The sequence below is a fragment of the Suncus etruscus genome, chromosome 18 (assembly GCF_024139225.1).
Source record: "Suncus etruscus isolate mSunEtr1 chromosome 18, mSunEtr1.pri.cur, whole genome shotgun sequence".
In the NCBI taxonomy this organism is placed as follows: Eukaryota; Metazoa; Chordata; class Mammalia; order Eulipotyphla; family Soricidae; genus Suncus; species Suncus etruscus.
In genome coordinates this window covers 26,786,660-26,807,990 of record NC_064865.1, presented here as the reverse complement: position 1 = coordinate 26,807,990, position 21,331 = coordinate 26,786,660, and positions in this window count along the sequence as shown.

Below are 21,331 nucleotides of genomic sequence, written 5' to 3'. Positions count from 1 at the left end.
ACTTGGTCCTGTCAGATGGAAGTGTTTCTAGCAATTTTTTAATTGAAATAAAAATATAAGAGTTTAAGTATTTGTATAAAGTGAAGGCCTTTTAAAATTGGAGTAAAATCAGTCTTATTCTATATTTCTAAGACTTTACAACTTAAGTTACTATAGTGCTTGGTTTTAAAAAGTAATAGTTATCCTTGATTATACTTTGCCTATTTCTCATTCGCTAAAGTTGTATGGTCTTGCAAAGCATAAAATCACTTGGTAATTTGGATTTAAGATAAATGTTAGGGGCACTGTCATAAATTTGGCATTTGGATTAATAAAGAAAATCACCAGGGTTGTTTTGTAGTAGACCTATGACTAGTAATAAAGCAGTAAGAAATGCTAACTGGTATGCCTGAAATAGTTACAGAAAAAGAACTATCTTAGATGGTGTTCTAAGTTATACAGGAGAACAATAATTAAAATTGTGAGGAAAGGTCATGTCTTAAAATTTTAATTTTTTTATATTGCAAACTTGAAAATCTCTTAAGAGAATTTATGTTGGGCCCGGAGAGATAGCACAGCGGCGTTTGCCTTGCAAGCAGCTGATCCAGGACCAAAGGTGGTTGGTTGGAATCCCGGTGTCCCATATGGTCCCCAATGCCTGCCAGGAGCTATTTCTGAGCAGACAGCCAGGAGTAACCCCTGAGCAATGCGGGGTGTGGCCCAAAAACCAAAAAGAAAAAAAAAAAGAAAAAAGAAGAATTTATGTTGATGTAAGAATTTTGTCAATCTGGCATATAGGAATTTCAACATGGAATACTTATAAACTTGATCAGACTATAAGCTTTTATTTACTTTTGGTTAAATGTTTAAAAATCTTGTCAAATACTTATGAAGGAGGATATGTGGGTATGCAGAAAATAATATATATTATCAAAAGAGGAAAAGTAGATGCAGGCAGAAAGTTTGAGGATGTGAAAAAGGGACTAAGAATATGTATTAAAAGACTGTCAGATCGAACTAGGTGATTAAACCTTAGCTAATGTGTTGCATTAAAAAAGGTTTTGAATTTTTCAAAACATGTTATAGTATTTTTATGCTATTGGTTGAAAATGGGGTAATAAGATCAATAAACATCTAAAAGATAAAAGTTTTAGTTTTTAAGGAAATAATCAAGAATTTGAGAAGAATAATTGAGGTTCAGTTTAAAGGTTTTTAAAAAATTGGTGATTGTTAATTGTAAATCTTTTAAAAGTCTGAAGTCTGCCAAAGTAGTGGGCATTTTTCCTGGTATTAAAAATTAATTTGTCTCATGTGAATTGCTGGTGTCTTCTGCCTGTAAACTGAGGCCAGGAGACTAGGTAAAATTCTACTTCCTGTATGTAGAATTAAGCATGATTAAAATGTTTTTACGATTTTTCATTATTTGCTGCCAAGAATATTAATAAGTGTATCACAAGAAGCTTTGTGAACATGGTCATGGTTTAAAGAATTAAAAATATGGGAAATCATATTGTAAAAGAGTTTAGACAATAATCAAATAGTTTTAGGAGTTTCTGCTCAAATTTAAGTAAACATTTGCTTTTTCTCTCTCCTAGCACCTTTTAGTAACATTTAGGTGTCACGGCATCATGTTGCTTTGCATAAGATACAAGCAGGTGGCTTTCCTCTCTGCATGAGGAATGATCCCCATGTAGACAGGAAATACTAAAATTAGTGAGGGGACCCCAGAGCCCTCTTCAATAGAATAATCAGACTTGAGGTGGTGTGACAAGCAGGCACCCTTAAGCATTTGGCTTAAAGACCAGGAAGACACCAAGATAAATGGCCTGAGAAAGGAAATTAGAGATTTCCTAGGAGTTTCTGGACCTGCACTAACTGGCCACAGCCTGGGCCCTGCTCTCACCCTCCACCCTCAGTCTCCAGAAAAGGAAAAGAGGACTCGAGGTCGGAGTCTCTTCCAAACCTAAAGAGGAGTGGGACAGGCCAACTCTAGGGAAATCCTGCAGAGGGTGAGATGCCCACGACCATCCACGAGATCATCATGCTGAACTGACCAACTCATCAGCCAAGCCTGAGTGACTGTGACATGATAAACCTGCTGTGTCCCCACCCTATCCTCAGAAATGCTCCATAAGTAATGGGGGTACCCCAGATGGAGATTTCTCTAGCAGTGCTGTATTTGTGCAAAGGAAAGAGCCAAACATTATTCAAATATCTGGCAAGGTATAAGGTGAAGGTGGAGAGAAAAACTATTTTTGTCGCTGATTAAACGCATTCTAGTGGGCTTAACTTAAAACCCACTTCTTTGAAGTAACTTATGTGGAAATGTTCTTATTGGTTGTACTAGACCTGATCATAAATTGTAAATGCAAGCATTAGTCTGGCTGTAACTCAGAGTTGTGTTTATTGATAATGCTATGATGCTTTGATTTCTGTTGTTTAACTTGTATTATCATTACAGGTAATTAGGACAGCTGTAACCATTCAAGCTATATCATTTACTGCTCCAGGGCCTTATTGGCTCCAGGGCCTGATATTCCCCTGTCTAATTTATTTGATCCTTTTCAGGTGTAAAAACTGTCAAAAACAAAACAAAACAAAACAAAACAAACCCAGTTAACTGCTCTTTTAGGGTAACACGAGATTCACCCTATCTAGAAATGAAGACTGCAGTCCCTTTTCAGCCTGAAGTAGCTTCAGAGATTAGTCTTTGATCACATTCCCTTTAATGACTTCTTAGGGTGGTGAAATCTCTAGGGAGAACATGGAGCAGAATAGTCATAAGGAAAAGCTTCCAGGGAAATAAGGGGAAAGAAGGGCCACAGGAATTCAATGAGCCAAGTTGACAATTAGAAATGACTCTATGTCTATCTATCCCAGAGGTTGGAGCAGGTAGCAAAAATAAACCGACACTGACATTTAACAAAGATGAGTGGTATAAGGGAAGGAGCAAAAATTATGCTTCCCTTGGTAATGTTAAGGGTAAGAACATTATTGCTAGGTATGAAATTTTTCATCTCTGTCTTACCCAGTGCAGGTAAGGCAAGGAGTTTAGGGCTCTATGTTCCCCCCTCCCCCCAACCCCAACAGCCATTTAAGTTGCAGGGTTGAAGAGGCAGCAGGAACCTTCTTTTCTTTGTGGTGGAATCACAGCCTGAAAAAGAAGGAAACCCTGCAGATCCAGCTGACTCAGATCACAGGACCAGAATAGAAGGCAGACAGACCTGGCGTTTCAGCGGCAGTGACCATAATGACTGCATGGCTACTAGCAAGAATGACACCCTTTTACCCAGAATGGATGGGGGTGTTGTGGGTCAGACTGTCACCATGGGGATTCCTTCCCTAAACTTTGATTTGGTGCTCCTACTGAGGTGTAAGTGTTAAGAAAAGTAAATACCAATCAATCTATGGGCTTGGGTTCTAGGGTACTTAAGGATTCTATGGCACAATTAAGAAAAAGGCTGGATAAGCAATACAAAGATACTGGTTCGATAAGTCACTCTGGTTAACTACACTACTGTCGCCCCTAGCTGGTCCCATAGTCTTATTCCTTATCTTACTAATAGTAGGACCCTGTTTAATTAACAAACTGGTTGAATTTGTACAATAAAGAATAAGTGCAATGAAACTGTTGGTCCTAAAACAACAGTACCAGATGGTTCCTGAGGCCGAGTGTATATTCTAGGATTAGAACTTTCCCAAAACCAAAGGGGGGGGAATGAAAGGGTTAAGAGAAATTCCCCGTCCCCAACTGTTTTCTAGGATTCACCACCCCAGGCACCTCTAGGCCCAAGGACCACTGCAGGCACTTCCGACTCCCCTTGAGGCCCTGACAGCTGGCTATCAATCTCTGGCACAAACTTCACGGGTGCCAGGAAAAGGGACTGTATGGTGTAAATTAGAATTTATCACCTTTTGTGTAACTGATAAGATGTAATGGAATGATCTGAAAAGTATAAAAACCGGCTCTGCCCTGAACTCGGGGTTTGAGACGGCTCCTTTTTGCCCTTGAGTCCAGGCATGGACTCAACAGTGAACAGCAGATGTTGTTAATCTTAGTAGAGGTAACAAGATGAAGGCATAACGGGGATTAGATGTAACAAGTGACTTGCCTCATTTACATTAGTAAGTCCTTACATTAGTAAGCCTTAGTTAAAAGAGACTGAGTGAGTGAAGTGTTAAATTGAGTTTACTTTTGGTAAGAGAAGATGTTTTAAATTTAGTTGTTGAAAAACATATTAATAATTGAGTCCTGGATGGTGGTGAAAGATGGTGAGATTGAGGGAGGGAGAGGCCTTTCTCTGCCAGCCCAGGATCACTAGCCTGCAACTCCCTCCAGCCAGCCGGTCTTAGAGTGGTGTCGAGGAAAAGAAAAATGTGTGCAGCCCTGAAAGCAAATTGTTACTGTTTCCATGTCATCAGGGCGGCATATGAATTCACTCTGGAGCAATTTTGTGCCAGGGCAGCATTAGGACCTTCCCTGTTTGAAGTCTGATTCCTGGTGCTGGACAGAAAACCATGCTGATTTCATAGATGGGATTCAAGGTTCAGGGGTGAAATGGCCAATATCTAATCTTCTGAAACCTAAGTCATCAGTATTTCTTGAACAAGATGTACACTGAACCATGAGAGGTTAAGGCTATATCAGCCTACACAGTATAAAACTGGCCATCTCAGAAGGAGAGAGTAGAACACATCCATTTCTGCCAAAGCTGTACTTACTGCCTATATCACCCACAATCACCATTTCCCTTATGCGACCCCCGGGGACCCCGGCCCACAGAGTGGATGAGGGTCACGAAGTTATTCGTGAGTCACGAAGAGGATTCGACCTGAAAAATAAAAGAGGGCTGGGAAAATTGATGGACTCAAGGCGAGATTCCGGTCAAGAGTCAAAGTTTATTAAAAGGGGGCTAGTTTTTATAGCAAGCATGAGCATGTTTTCAGACAAAAGAGGGGAAGGTGTGGTTCAGTACTTTTCCACCGTAACATTCCCATACATCAAATATGTCAGGTTTTTTTTTTTTAGTGAGTTATACATTTACTATAAGTGGTCCTGGGGTGCTCTGTTCCGTTAACAGTACTACAGATCTAATCTTAACTTGTAGCCTTTACATAGCATGTTTGTTCTTGCTTATCCATTGACCTCTGGTAATGGCTCTTTTTATGGTCAGCTCTTTCTTTTTAGGTTCATGGGGGAAGCGCCACCAGCAGCTTGTCACATACACAGGCCTTTGACTTCTCAGGCATCAGAGACTCCATATTGCTCTCTAGTTAAAGGGCCTCCAACACCCTTATATCCTGTGTCATCTCTGATTATCTGTGATATCCTTCAGGGATGTCAATCTGACCACACTTTTTATAAGCTGGATATTGGCATGAAATCACCAGAGTTTTTTGAATGAGTGTGGGCACCTTACCACATATCTCCATTCTCCCAGGAAATCCTACCACTATAACCATGCCTACAGACATAGTGCGCAATGTTCAAACTGGGCCAGCTTCATAGATTGTCTTTTCTTGAATGATATGTTCACTGAGATGTGGAAATTATGACATCACGAGCCCACTCAATACAAGGCTGGCCATCTCAGGAGATGTGGACCAAGCCTCCACTCTACCAAAGCCATGCTGTGTCTACATGACCCACAATTACCATTTTTTGATGGTTTGATTCATCAATAAGCCTCTACAATTCCCTGTTGTAGAGCTTGATCTGGCCACAATACATGTAGGTAGGTAGGGTGTTGGGATTAAATCTCCAGGCATTTTTGGAAAAGTGTGGGCAACCTCCCCCATATTTCCTTTATTCTGTGAAAGACTGGCATCTGTAAACATGCCATTTAGAACCAGGCCAGATTCATACACTCAGTTTTTTTCTCAAACAAGATGTACACTGAAAAAAAAAAAAGATGTACACTTTGCCATGAAAGATTATGACTACACCGGCTTGTTACACAGCACAAAGCTGATCATCTCAGAAAGAGATGGTGGGCCAATCCTTCACCGTGCCAAAACTATGCTTGCTACATACATCACCACAGTCATAATTTTCCCAGTCCTGCCTTATCACTGGCCCTCTACAATTCCCTATGTGAACATCTATGTGAGCACACTTCAGTAAGCCACGTGTTTGCCTAATATCACTGAGATTTTTTTTGGACAAGAGCAGGTATCCTCCCTCATATCTTCCTTCTTCCAGGATAGTGTGGTAGCTGTAACCATGCCCATGGACACAGTCTCCATGTTTGAACCAGGCCAGCTCCATAAACTTAGTTTTTTCTTAAAAGAAATGTATACAAAGTCATAAAAGATTATGGCTACACTGGCCTGAAGAGTACAAACTGGCCATCTCAAGAGTAGAGGGTGGGCCAAACCAAGCAATACTGGCTGCCTATTTAACCCACAATCACTTTTTCCAATTCCTGCCTCAATACTGACCCTCTAAAATAGGCAATATTCATAGACTCAGTTTTTATCAAATGAAATGCTTACGAAACTGAAAGATTATGACTAAAGCAGTCCCCAAAGCTAGACATCTTGGGAGGAGACTGCGGGCCAAGTTCTCGCCCTGCCAAAGTCATGTTTGCTGCCTACATAATTATAATCACCAGTTCTTTGATATCCTGTGTCATCACTGACCCTCTACTGTATCCTGTGGGGACGTTTATCTGACCGCACCTCTGGTATAATGGGTATTAGCCTATCATGAGGGCTTTTTTGGATGAGTGTGGGCACCCTACCCCTTCTCTCCATTCATTCGAGAAATCCTTGCACTCTAACCATGCACACAAACACTATGTTTGAACTGTACCAGCTCCATAGACTCGGTCTTTTCTTGAATGAGATGCAGACTGAGATGTGAAAATGGCTCCATGGGTCCACTTAGCACAAGGCTGGCCATCTCAGGAGGAATACATGGGCCAAGTCTCTACCCTGCCAAAAAATGCTCATTGCCTACATCATCCACACTCACTGTTTATTTACCCCATGGCTTTCTTCATCACTTATCTTCTACGATTCCTTGCTTGGATACTCTTATAAATGAGCACAATGTATGTCAGGTGTTCAGCTGAAACCACAAGGGCTTTTGGGGGATGAGTATCAATCTCCTTCTTATCTCCTTTTTACTTGGGAAAACCTAGCAATTGTAACCATGCCCACAAACACAGTTACCATTTTCTGTTTGGGATGTCCTGCACTTTAGTACATGCCCTTAAAATTTGTAGTTTCATAGCTATAAATATCTGGACATATTTTTTTTCTCCCTGCTCTGCACTCAAGAATTATTCCTAGTGAACTCAAAGGATCATTATGGGATGTCTGGGATCAAATCCAGATTGGCCATATGCAAAGCAAATGCTCTACCTTCCGGAAATATTACTCTTGCTCCCAAAACTTCTTCTTGTTGTTTTTTTTTTTCCTTTGAGGACAAAAATAATCATTACTCAGGGGTTATTTTCGACTATGTACTTGGGAATTACTCCTGGTACTACTTGGGGGACCATGTGGGAAGCTGGGAATCAAACCCAGATTGGCCTCGTGTAAGGCAAGCACCCTACCTTCTGTACTATCTCTTCAGCTCCATGTATATGGTAGATTTTAAATTAATGTTATGAAAGGTAAAGTAATAACATCCTGTGTCTGGATGGATAAAACAAACAATATGTGAATATCCTATGATTAAGATAAATGAGAAGAGGTAGGTAGAATATATAAAATGTCATATTACAATGGTAAGTACTATTTATCACCCACCTTATAACACCTCTTCCAGTTCTTGCTATAGAACTCCTGTTTAATGTGGCGCTTGGCTATGTTTAGTCTCCTTTGTAGATGGTCTCTGGTAATCTTATAATTCAGTAACCTCTACTTTCGAAGACTATCCAGTAGTCCTCAAACTATGGCCCGCGGGCCACATATTGTATTTGTATCTGTTTTGTTTCTTCATTGCAAAATAAGATATATGCAGTGTGCATAAGAATTCGTTCATAAGTTTTGTTTTTACTATAGTCAGACCCTCCAATGGTCTGAGGGACAGTGAACTGGCCCCCTGTTTAAAAAGTTTGAGGACCCCTGCTAGACAGTGGGTGATTTTTTAGTGGAACTTTGTGGATTGATAAGTTTTCATAAGGCCCAGAGTTGAAGTTAGGGAAGTTTACGCAGAAGGCACAATACCCAAAATCCTCCTCTAGGACTTGTAAGCTTCAGCTTACTCAAACCTAGACTGAGTAATGGGACTTCGTGAAAATAAAAAAATTAAAAGAAAAGAGCATAAATCATTAGATTTTATTCTCCACTGACAGTGTTATTTGCTCTGTGACTTCCCTCTGATCTAATTATGAGCTATTATTGGGGAAATGGGTATTGTCTGGGCTGACCTAGAGGCACACCCTAATCCTCTGGCTCAGATGACAAAGGGAGCTGTGGGAGGAGCAGCAGCTCTCCAACAATGGCCACGAAGATTTTGGGCCTTGGCTTTTTCTCTTGAACACATCCAGGTGCTGCCCCTTGGAGAGGTGTGTGAGCAGCTCCAGGTGGAATCAGACCCCACAAACTCAAGCCGTCAGCAGCAGCGGCTGCTACAGAAACTTCCTCATCCACTGTCTTTACTCCTATGTATGCCCGAAATCCATCAGCCTTTTTGAAAAATTGGAAAATCAAAAGCATTCAACCCGGTGGGGAGAAAAGGTACACATTGGAGACCAGTAAAAAGACTAGGTCAGCAAAGAAAGACTTCATCATAAATCCCACTCCTGGACCTGTGCAGATACTGAGATCTCTAGATACAGAGGTCTGATTTTATCACCCAGGAAGGAGCAGAAGCCTTCCAAACACCACGAAAGCACCAAGGGGAGAGTAAATGAACCTGAATGGAGTCTATAGTTAATCCCATGACAATATACTCCAAGGATGAAGAAACCCCATATCTCTTAGGCCAAGTGAATTCCTTTTCGAATGACCCCAATATTTACTGTGCCATTGCAGGAGGGAAAAAAAGGCAAAAAGCACAAAACATTTTTTATTTTTTTATATATATTACTTTTTAAAAAAAATACTCATCTTTTTTTATTATTTTTTATTTTTATTTACCTATCTAATTCTTGTCGATTTCCTTGTTTTGGTGTGGTTATTGAAGTTGTTGTCCCCATTTACATTTATGTTTTTTCCTTCTTTTCTTTCTTTCTTTATATGCCCTGCCATGTTTTTTACCTCAAGACCATGGCTATTTTTGTGGTGCTTATCGTTGTTATTGTTGGAGTGCTCACTGGATATTTGACACTTCTTTTTGTACTTTTGGGCTGTTACACCTTATTTTTCTCCTTCGTCTCTCAAACCAATGATGAGAGCCTCTAGAAGGATCCTGCCCATTTTCGGCATGTTAGACTTTTACCCCAGTTTATTACTTTTCTCTTCTTCAAACAAAACCACATAACTTAAACTATCTAGTCCTGCCTCCCAGTTAGAGGGGGAAATAAGGGAGGCACCAAGACCAAACAGGTGCAAGACTACTAAGTAGTAAACTAGGTACAGAGGGGACCACATTTTCTAGCAGCCCTGGGGGTGAGGGAGGAGGATTTGGGAGGTAGGACGAAAACGGAGGTGTAGGGAGGACAAATCGGTGATGGGAATCCCCGATTTTATGTAAATATGTACCTAAAATATTATTGTCAACAATATGTAAGCCACTATGTTCAAAATAAAAATTACATTAAAAAAAAAGAAAGAAAGAAAAGACTAGGTCAGCAAGCTGAGGCTCCTGAGCCAAATGCGGCTCTACACTTTTTTTTTTTTTGGGTTTTTGGGCCACGCCCGGCGGTGCTGCAGGGGTTAACTCCTAGCTGTCTGCTCAGAAGTAGCTCCTGGCCGGCACGGGGGACCATATGGGACACCGGGATTCGAACCAACCACCTTTGGTCCTGGATTGGCTGCTTGCAAGGCAAACGCCGCTGTGCTATCTCTCCGGGACCGTCTTTACACTTTTTTTTTTTTCCTCCAGGCGGACTTTTTATTAAACTTGGTATGAAACAATGCTGCCTGAAGCCTGATTAACAATTCATGCCTTCCTAAACAGATTAGCAGTGGACTGTCACTTTGATTTTTCAATTCTTTTTTTTAAACATTTTTTTTATTTAAACACCTTGATTACATACATGATTGTTTTTGGGTTTCAGTCATGTAAAGAACACCACCCATCACCAGTGCAACATTCCCATCACCAATGTCCAAGTCTCCCTCCTACCCACCCGACCCCCGCCTGTACTCTAAACAGGCTCTCCATTTCCCAAGTCTTTACACTTTTTAATGCGGCTCTTCTGTGTGCCAGGCGGCTGCTCCTAGCCTCCTAGCCTCTGTCAGTGCACCTGGTGAGTCACTGTCCAGCCTGGACCCCGCCCCATCCCTTCCCCTGTTGTTTATCAAGAGGAAACGTTTGAAACGTTTTGCTTTCTTATCAGAAATCAAAGCATTTTTCCTAGAGAGGGGTGTTCACTATCCAAAATTAACAAACGATCAGTGGATTCAAAAACTGTATTTCTGGTGGATGTTACTTCACATCTAAAGCAACTTAACCATAAACTACAGGGGAAAGGAAACACAATTTTTTCGATATTAGAAGTTATTTTGTTTAAAAACAAACTGTTTTTGCTCAAGATTTTGACAGAGAAACTTTCATTTACTTTCCAAGCCTGTTGAAACATTGCCAAGAAAATAATTCTGATATTGACTTACCTATTTTAAAATAGCACTTTTAAATATGAGGGAAGCTTTTCTTAAGAAGTTTCAGGATTTCAGAAACAGCAAAGTGACATTGGCCTTTGTTAAAAAACAACAACTCTGGATGCCACTGTAACGGAATTAAATTTTTTCTCCCTTTAATATCGACATTGGCAACTTTGAAATGCGATTGCTGGATTTAAAAAACAAAGAACTGTGGAGCTCAAAATTTGAATGTCTTTATGCTAATTTAGAAAGATTGGAGAAACACAAATGTGTACTTAGTTCACAGCACAATTGGTCGGTCTGCTTTGAAAGACCTGGAGAAGGAAGACATGTTGATTTTTAACACCTGAAATAGTATTCCTGACTCACATAATCAACTAAAAAAGCTAGTGTTTGCTGTTCTTTTCTTGTTCGAGTCCACATATTTATGCGAACAATCATTTTCAAGCATGAATCTTATTAAGAGTAAATTGAGAAATCGTCTCATTGATGACAACCTGGAATCATGCCTAAAATTAAAAACATCATACAAACCTTACTTACTCAAACTATCTAAGGAAATGCAAGACCAATGTTCACATTAGTGTTTGTGACTTTGTCAGTCATTGTCAGGATGTAATTTTCTCTACACTGTAAGGCAAATTTTCCAGAATTTAATGTTATCGATAAAATATTGTTCTTTTTTTTTTTTTTTTTTTTGGTTTTTGGGCCACACCCGTTTGACGCTCAGAGGTTACTCCTGGCTATGCGCTCAGAAATCGCCCCTGGCTTGGGGGGACCATATGGGACGCCGGGGGGATCTAACCGTGGTCTGTCCTATGCTAGCACTTGCACTCTAGCGCCACCTTCCCGGCCCCAAATAATATTGTTCTAAAGTTTTTGTTTTATGAGTTCTGTTATTTGTATCCTCCCGACCTATGTGGATGCTTGCATGCAGAATATTCTCAATAAAAACTTATTGAAACTAAAAACAGTGTACCACTTTATGTATTTTCCATTTTAAAAATGTGGCTCTCAAAATAAATTTCAATAGTGGTTTTGGTGAGATTTGGCTCAGATGAAAAAAAAGGTTGCCCACCACTGCTCTAGGCTGCCAACCAATGAGGCTTTAAAAAGCAAAGGTACCCCAGAGCAAATATATAACAAACATTTTATTGAGACTATTGTGAGTTACAAGTTTTTCATAGTTGTATTTCAGGGACCATTCTCACCACCAGTGTTGATCTCCTTCACCAACTCATCATAAATCTCATACTATTGTCATTAACTTTGATTTGGACATTCAGATCTGTCCATTTTTAATTTCCATTCAATGTTCCTGAGACCACTTGGCCCCTGGGCCCCATCCAATTTTTTTCTTTCTTTTCTCAATTTATAGATGGACATAGAAATATGAGGCAGAAAAAAAATTCAAGTTCAATGAAAAAGGTGGGAGTCGGGCCTGGAGAGATAGCACAGCGGTGTTTGCCTTGCAAGCAGCCGATCCAGGACCAAAGGTGGTTGGTTCGAGTCCTGGTGTCCCATATGGTCCCCCGTGCCTGCCAGGAGCTATTTCTGAGCAGACAGCCAGGAGTAACCCCTGAGCACCGCCGGGTATAGCCCCAAAACAAAACAAAACAAAACAAAAAAAGAAAAAGGTGGGAGTCCTTATCTAGAGGATATAAGTAAAATTACATAATTGATTTTGGAGGAATTTGTCCCAGATCCCACCTTCACTCCCAATCTACAAGTTTCATATGTATTATCATCTTGTTTTCTACATAAAAATTTTATTATTTTATTTTAGGCACAGTGATTAATAATAATGCTGATAGCAGCTGATAACAGGGTTTCAGAGATGCAGTGTTTCAACACCATTAAAATGTTCCCACATTAACATAACGCTTTCTACCCTTCATCCTCCATGATTAAAAACTCAGTCCTTTTGTCTTTGACCTTTTGTTATTTCCTTCTAATATTCCATTATATACCACATATGAAAGAGATTATTCTGTATCTGTATCTGTCTCTCTTCTTTAACTCCTCTCAGTATGATATCCTTCAGATCCATCCATGTAGAATCTAGTTGCATGATTTTGTCTTCTCACTGCTTAGTAGCACTCCATTGTGTGTATATATATATATATGTATATATACATATATATGTATGTATATCAGTTTCTTTTATCAAGTAATTTGTTCTTAGACACTTGAATTATTTTCTAGATTTTGGCTGTTGCAAATAGTGCTATTTTGAACATAGACGTCCAAATGTTATTTCTGAATAATGTTTTGGGTCCTCAGGGTATATGCCAAGAAGTAAAATTTATGCCATCTGAGAATTCAATTCTTAGACTTTTGAAAAATGTTCATATTTTTAAAAATGATTGAACTAGTTCAATCTTCCACCAGCAGTGAAAGATAGTTCCCTTTGCTCTCTAATGACTCAATATAGCTTCTATTTGAAATTGTAATGTAGGATTAGCTGATATGTTGGAAAGGTCAGTCCCTTTATTTCTTTGTCAAGGGAAACTCTGTTCCTGCCAGTGTTCCTGAAGGAGTAATGTAATTTTGGGGGGGGTTATTTGTTTGGTTGTTTATTTTTGGGCCACACCCAGTGATGCTCAGGGGTTACTCCTAGCTATGTACTCAGAAATCGTTCCTGGCTTGGGACCATATATGGGACACTGGGGGATCGAACCACGGTCCATCCTGTGTCAGCTTGTGCAAGGCAAATGCCTTACCGCTTGCACCACCACTCTGGCCGCAAGTAGTGTAATTGTTTTTTGGTTTGTTTGTTTCTTTTTGTTTTTGTTTTTGGTTTTTGGGCCACACCCATTTGACGCTCAGGGGTTACTCCTGGCTATGTGCTCAGAAATCGCCCCTGGTTTGGGGGGACCATATGGGATGCTGGGGGATCGAACCATGGTCCGTCCTATGCTAGTGCTTGCAAGGCAGACACCTTACCTCTAGCGCCACCTTCCAGGCCCCAATTGTTAACAGAGTTGTCCATTTGAGGCTTCAGAGTGGTCCATAGCCATCTTTTGGCTGGGAGGAAACCTTCCTCTCTTTGTAGACAAAGCACCTCAAGTTAGGATGCCTACCACCTCATTCAGTATGGTGAGAATGCTGAGTCTTCATTTCTGTTCTACTTGGATTTCAAGCCAATGGAAGTGATTACACTCTTATTTATTTCATATTCAAGGGGACTAGTTGCATTATGGCCTATATTCTTTAATAGTTAAATAAGCCACATAAGAAAAGTTATTTCTATCCTTTAAACTAAAATGGAAGTGATTATTATAATGGTGACAATATGGGAAGGCTTTGTTTCACTCCCTCAGCAAGACTTGATGCCTCACCAGTCACACATCTTCAGATGTTCTCCTCAGTCTTTTTGTAGCAGAGAATCTACAGCAGTAGTATTATGGCACGAGACTCCAGTGTTGAAGCATTTTCTTTCTTGAAATCCAGAAAACAGGAAGGAAGTAAAGATGAAAATGAATATGTATGGCAGTGCCCAATAATTAAAACACATTTTAAATCTGGGATTTTTGTTTCTAAAACTGGAATTTTTGTTTTTAGCATTTGTCAGATTCTTCCTTTCATGCTCCTGCTTGCTACTGAAAACTATTGCCTCTGAAGGTCCAGATCACACCAGAAACAGGCCTGACCACCCAGAATGAAAATTTTACCTAAGATTCAGGAGACAAAAGATGCCCTCTTTCAGAATTCCCAGCTGAATTCTCTGAATGGTTTTGGGGTGAGAGATCTGGAAGCCTAGGAGAACAAAGCTATGTTCTGTTTTCACTCTCTTCAATGACTAGTCTTTTCTTTCATGCTAAGATGCCCAGATGAGAAACTTTGGAGATCATCTCTGATATCATTATTTATTTATATGCTGTTTTCTGAGTGAAACTAGGGATAAACCTTTTCTTAGAAAGACCTGTGGAAGCCATGTATTTCCATCTCCTCTGGTCTCTGGAATGATAGTTGCTAAGTAATAGCTCAAAGAAACACACAAATGAGATCATTTCTACTTTATAGCCTGACTTTTCTTTTAGTAAAAATCATTTGAAGCTTGAGCCTGAAGCCTGGCTGATCCTTCTCCACTCAGAAAGCCTCCTGGGGAGAAAGGGCTTGAGCCCCACCATGACAGTCAATCCAGAGATTCAAGGCATCCACCAATAGGGGTGTACAGTATGATACGGGAACACTCCCAAAAGCTTCTACCCCAAAACACGTGTGTTTTGGGAGTGACAAAAGGGTAACAATAATTATCATATATATATATGAACATACTGTAAAAGACCTAACATTAAAACAACATAAACTTAACATAACTAAATTATTTCACTTACTCTTATATTCATATTGTCTGTTTTATCCCATGCATTTAACGTATTAACGTAACTCACTTTACATGGTTACATTGGTTACACTTGATCCACTTATGTATTTAACATAGACAACTCATTCATTGAACACACTGTCACAACGGTTAGATCTGTGAGATCTAATTCACATGCTTAACATACATGATTGGTTACATCATTGTTAAATGTGTTGTCTAGGCTACATCTACCAGGTAGATCTAGTCAAGGAATCTCATGTAACTCAATCTTAGTGGCATTGTCTCGTAATCCACATCATTCCCTTAACTGAATTATCCAACTCTCACAGTAAATGTTAGGTCATTGGCAGCTCTGATGCTAACCGTTGTAACATACTTAGTCCAGTCCAAAGACTCACTTGTACATAGGTGAGATGTATTCTTACGGCCAACTCTCCTACTCTCTCCCCTCTAATTGTTATATCCATTACACCTAAAATCTCTCAACTATACAACACAGCTGAAAACTATCTTCACTGAGCACAGTCAATACAGCTAAACTTAACCCTTAAGTTACTATGATTTTCCTTCAGTGTCCAAACTTAGGCAAATATGTTCCTTACTAATGGAACTCACTTAAGTCACTGTTGTGACATCTGGCACCAATGTTCCGTCTATGCCAAGTTCCTTTACACACTATTGCGTCTGTCCTTCTTGTTACATCTACTGAAATGAACATATACAACTCGCTAATTGAACTCACTCACTGTGGCAAAAACTAGACATGCAACATCTAATACCCATCCTGATCCTTAATCAAGGAGTTAACTTCTTGTCACATCTGTTTGTTAGGAACCTGATTGTTGTAGCCGATTCCACTGCACTCACAAAACTCGCATGGCAATCAACCTACTTCAACTTCGTCACCTTAATGGTTCCATCTCTTGGATAGGTTCCATCTAACACAAATGACTGGTCCTATATACATAACACACTTCTGCATCATTTCTGTTTCTTGCATCTCCACAACCTATCAAAGGGATTACCACCTCTGTTAGATACGATCTGCTCAAATGAATTATCTGAACTTTCCTATCTCAAAGTTATGTCAGTTATGTTTGAGCGATGTAACATTATCTCACATGACTCACTTGTACATCATTTTGAGAAATTCTATCTCACTCACCTATACTACTCAGTTTATAGACTGTTATATTGGTTAGGCTTTTAACACCTAAGCACTTAACAGAACACACTTATTTAACTTACTCTTCAATTCATATTGTCTGTCTTGTCTCAAGCATTTAACTTAATAACATCACTCAGTTTACTCATATTGCTTGCACTTGTTACATCTAACTTAAGATACTGAACACACTGCTTCTGTTAATTCTGTTACCTTTTATGTAGTTATGCAACTCATCAACTGAACACTGTTGCTATGCTCAGGTCTGTGACATCTAACTTAAATGCTAAACACAATGAGTTCACTGATAAATATCTTTTATAGGTTACATGTAACTGTTATATCAAAGTCCAGTGACCTCACATATCTCAAATCTTAGTAACGTTGCATCAGCTTCAGCTTTCTTTCCCCCCCCCCAACTTCAGCTTTCTTAACACATGGCTCAACTAAAGATTACATCGCCTGGATCTGCAACATCATCCTCAAATTACTCACATTAGGGGCCGATGAGCTAGCATGGAGGTGGGGCATTTGCCTTGCATGCAGAAGGATGGTGGTTCAAATCCAGGCATCCCATCTGGTCCCCTGAGCTTGCCAGGAGAGAGCAATTTCTGAGCATAGAGACAGGAGTAATCCCTGAGCGCTGCTGCATCTGATACCCCTCACCCCCCGAATTCCTCACAGTATTCAGATTACACACTACTCCATTGTTTATATTACATAAATGTTATATTTTTTAGGTCTTATGTTATGTTTTTGGTGTAAAAGAACAAACATTAAAACTTAACATAAACTTAAGAAAACTAACTTATTGTACCTTCTCATATATTTGTATCATATTTTTGATCTCATGCATTAAAATTATTAACATAACTCAGTTTACTCCGTTACATTGGTTACACTTATTACATCTATATCAGATACTTAACACACTACTTCTGTTTGTTCTGTTACATCTTACTTCTGCAATTCATTAATTGAACACATCGTTGCAATGGTTCCATCTGTGAAATGGAACTCCCATACTTCAACTCATTGAGAAATCTCTTTACTAGGTTACATCTAACTGATATCTCATTCAACTTCCTTCACATCACTCAACAATCTAACTCATTTTCAGTAACGTTGCATCAACTTCCACTTTCTTAATTCATCCCTCAACTAAAGGGTACATCTTTTGGATCTGTTACATCTTACTCAAATTGTAGCTTTTCTCTTTCTTGATGCTGTTAGTCGCATCACTTACAGTTTGTTATGTTAACCGATGTAACATACCGATCTTCAAACACTTACTTGTACAAAGAAGTTATATGAAATACATCCAACTCACCTACTCTACTCATTTTATATACATTATTATTTGCTAGATCTTCACCTAAGATCTTCACCAATAAGCAACACCACGAAATACAAAATTCCTACACTAAAAGGAAACAACTCAATTTACCATGACTTCACTTATGCTTTCACTCACTTACTAACCTCGTATAGGCAAAGAAGAAGAAAAATAAAGGACATTGTAAAATCAGGAAGAAAGAGAAACATATAGATTACAGTAAAATCAGCTCTCAAGTGCCTAACCTCATGTAGTCAAAGAAGAAGAAACACAAAGAGGACAGCAAAATCAGAAAGAAGTAGTCAAAGAAGAAGAAAGAAGGAAGAAGGAAGAAGAAACACACACAGGAAAATCAGAGAAGAATAAGAAGAAACACAAAGATCACAGCAAAATTTCTCTCAAGTCAGCTCTCAATTGCCTAACCTCGTATAAGCAAGAAATAATAAAGAAGAAAGAAAAAACACTAAGAATACAGCAAAGTCAGCACACAAAATAAGTAGCAAAATATTAGAGAAAAACAAAGAATACAGCAAAATCGGAAAAACAAAAGACAAAGAAAACAGAAAATCAGCAAGAAGAAGCAGAAACACAGAGAACACCAACTCAGCTCTCAAGTGCTTAACCTTGTGTAGTCAAAGAAGAAGAAAAAAGGAAGAATAAACACAATCACAAAGCAAAATCAGAGAAGAATAAGAAGGAACAAAAAGTACAAAGAAAAATCAGCTCTTGAGTGCCTAATCTTACATAGGAAAAAAAAAGAGAGAGAGAGACAGAGAGAAAAGAAAAAAGAAAGTTGAAGAAAAACACAATGATCACAGCAAAATCAGGGAAGAAGCTCAAAAAGAAGAAAAACAAAGAACACATCTGTTGGTGAAATTTGAACTCCTTATTGATTGTTTCTGAGTCCACAAATAGCTCCCAGAAAGATAAATTAAATCCCATTCTTCCATCCCTCCTTTTGGGGGAGACCTTGGTAACAATATCCGGAGTAAATAATCAACACAGACAAAAGATTAGTTCAGTAAAGGAAAGTTCAGTAAATAGAGTCTTTTGTCAGGCTGTAGCCAGCTCCAAAAAGCAAACCGAACCAGCTATCAGCTCTGCCAAAAAAAGTCCCTTATGCCTCCCAACAAGCTATTTTATTCTTTCCTTAATCGCCCCCTTCTGAAAGATCCAGTTGGGACAACGGGCAAAAACAATGTTATAAAAAATACACAACAATTCTCCCTTTTTGTAAGCAAACAATAATAATGAACAATACAATAACAATAATAATAATAATGTAACAATATCTAACCCCAAACCCATAGTTACAAAAGCAAAACTTTAATAAAATACATCAATTTTATAAGATTAAAAACTAAAATATAGGGGCCGGAGAGATAGCATGGAGGTAAGGCGTTTGCCTTTCATGCAGGAGGTCATTGGTTCGAATCCCGGCATCCCATATGATCCCCCGTGCCTGCCAGGAGCAATTTCTGAGCCTGGAGCCAGGAATAACCCCTGAGCACTGCCGGGTGTGACCCAAAAACCAAAAAAAAAAAAACAAACCCCCCCCCAAAAAAAACTAAAATATAAAAACATCAGTTACAATAATAAAAAATATAGAATCAAATACATTTCAAAGGATTCCAATCGTAAAGAATACAAATACATACCAAGTTCAAAATTACTCTAAAAAGATAGGGAGTATAGAACTCCTAAAAATCCAACCAAAGACATTTGATGAATCAGGGAAGATGAGTTGTAACTTGATACAGGATACAGCACTGGAACAGTTAACGATGTATTCTTCAGTCCGAAATCAGGAGGCTTGCAATTGTGGGTGAAAGGCGATCCGCACATGTGAAGGGATCCCTATAAATAAAATGTTAAGGACTAGGAAGAAAGAGGGAATGATGTAGAATAATAAATTAGGGGATAAAATGTCAGGAAAAGGGAGCCATATACAAAACATGCAAGACAGACAGACAAGCAATAAGACATGCAAATACATATTATACAAAATTATGGGAATAACACTTACTCATAATTACCAAAAATATCTATTGGGAAGGAATTAAAATAGAGCCAAAGAAAAAATTCAGTTGAATCAACAAAAAAGCACTTTAAAAATACAATAGTGGAAAAACTGTTTAGATGGATATCTTCAAATTCACAATAACAAAAAACTATTTTTAAAGCAGAATTGAGTAAATCTGAAAAAGAATTACATGCGCAATACAACCATGAAGTCCTATAATGCAAATATGAAACAGTAAATCTATCATAATCAGTCATCGATAATGAGCACTGTGAAAAGAGTCTACCCAAAAAGTATGATTATATTAAAACTATGATTATACCTCCATCTCAAAATCTACATTGAGGGCAATAAAACAATGATGTTACAATAAAAAGTCAAAAGTTGCCAAATGAATATCTCAATACACAACCATAAAGCAACATTAATATGATTAAGATCTTTCTCTCATATAGGTCTTAAGTAACATCAATATATAACAAAATTTTCTAATTAATAATGACCTAAAACATACAACGGAACCTTACACCCTGAACATTGACATGATAATCTGGCACAGGCCTCAGAGGTTTGGGCATTTTCCAGTCACCCCTGAACCAGGGAAGCCATCTACGAAACATCCAAAGTAGTCTATGACATCACCTGAAAAGCAATTCTCTACCAGAGAAGACCCTACTGCTGCTCTGACATTGATTTACTCAAAAGAGTCTTCCCTTAACACTGAGAAGATTTAAACAACAACAACAACGACCTGTGTACTGGACAGGACTTTCTGCATTGCCCTTTAATGCTAAGTTGAAATTAGATGCTGCTCCGCACCATCCTGACTTCAATGTAGGATATTCAGATTCCAGGACCTTCAATACAGAAACAGGATACCAACAACAGAGGCTGTGAAAAATATAACTGTATGGGCACTACAGACAATGACCAGGATTGGACAAACTAGTTTGCCTGGAGCCTAGAAATGGTCTTATGTCAGGAAACTTCAGGGGTAAGGTCTCCTTGTACTTAAGCCAAAAGTTTTTCCTTTCTATGACCCCCATACTTTGGTGGGCCCATGCAAATGATAATTGCCACTCTAACATTGTTTATACAGTGCTCCTTTGAAAGAAACCACTAGTAAAAATATCTGGAACTGAAAAAAAAAAAAGGTTTACATTAGTGTTAACATATATGCTTTTAGTTACACTAGCATTCTGGGGGATAAAGGAGGGAGAAAGGGATGAAGGGAGGACAACACTGGTGGTGATGGATATTCCCATGATTCAATGTTAATATGTACCTAAAATACTACTGTGAAAGATATGTAAGTCATTATGATAAAAAATTGTGTTTTATTCAGAAATGTTCTTTGACTTACATGTATTATTATATTATATTATTTATGTTATGTTACTATATTATGTTATGTCAGTTTACCTCAATATGTTAATCAATTTTGTCTCTTGAATAAATTTTTACAATAAAAAATAATGACCTGGCAAAAGACGGCTCCCTGTGTGCAACACCAGGCGGGGAAAATCCGCGAAAGTACACCGGCCCAGTGGGGCCAAACTGTGAAAAACTGTGAGTGTGACCTGTCTATGTCTGTCTACTGTCTGCTTGCGTGAAACTCTTGCGAGTTGGGCAAAAAGAGGCTCCAGAAACCTCGCTCGCCCAGACGCCATTTTCAGGGAGGGACTACAGAGCATGAAAACCGGCTAAGCTTTGCAAAAGCCGGCTCCCTATGTGCGACACCAGGCGGGGAAAATCCGCGAAAGTACACCGGCC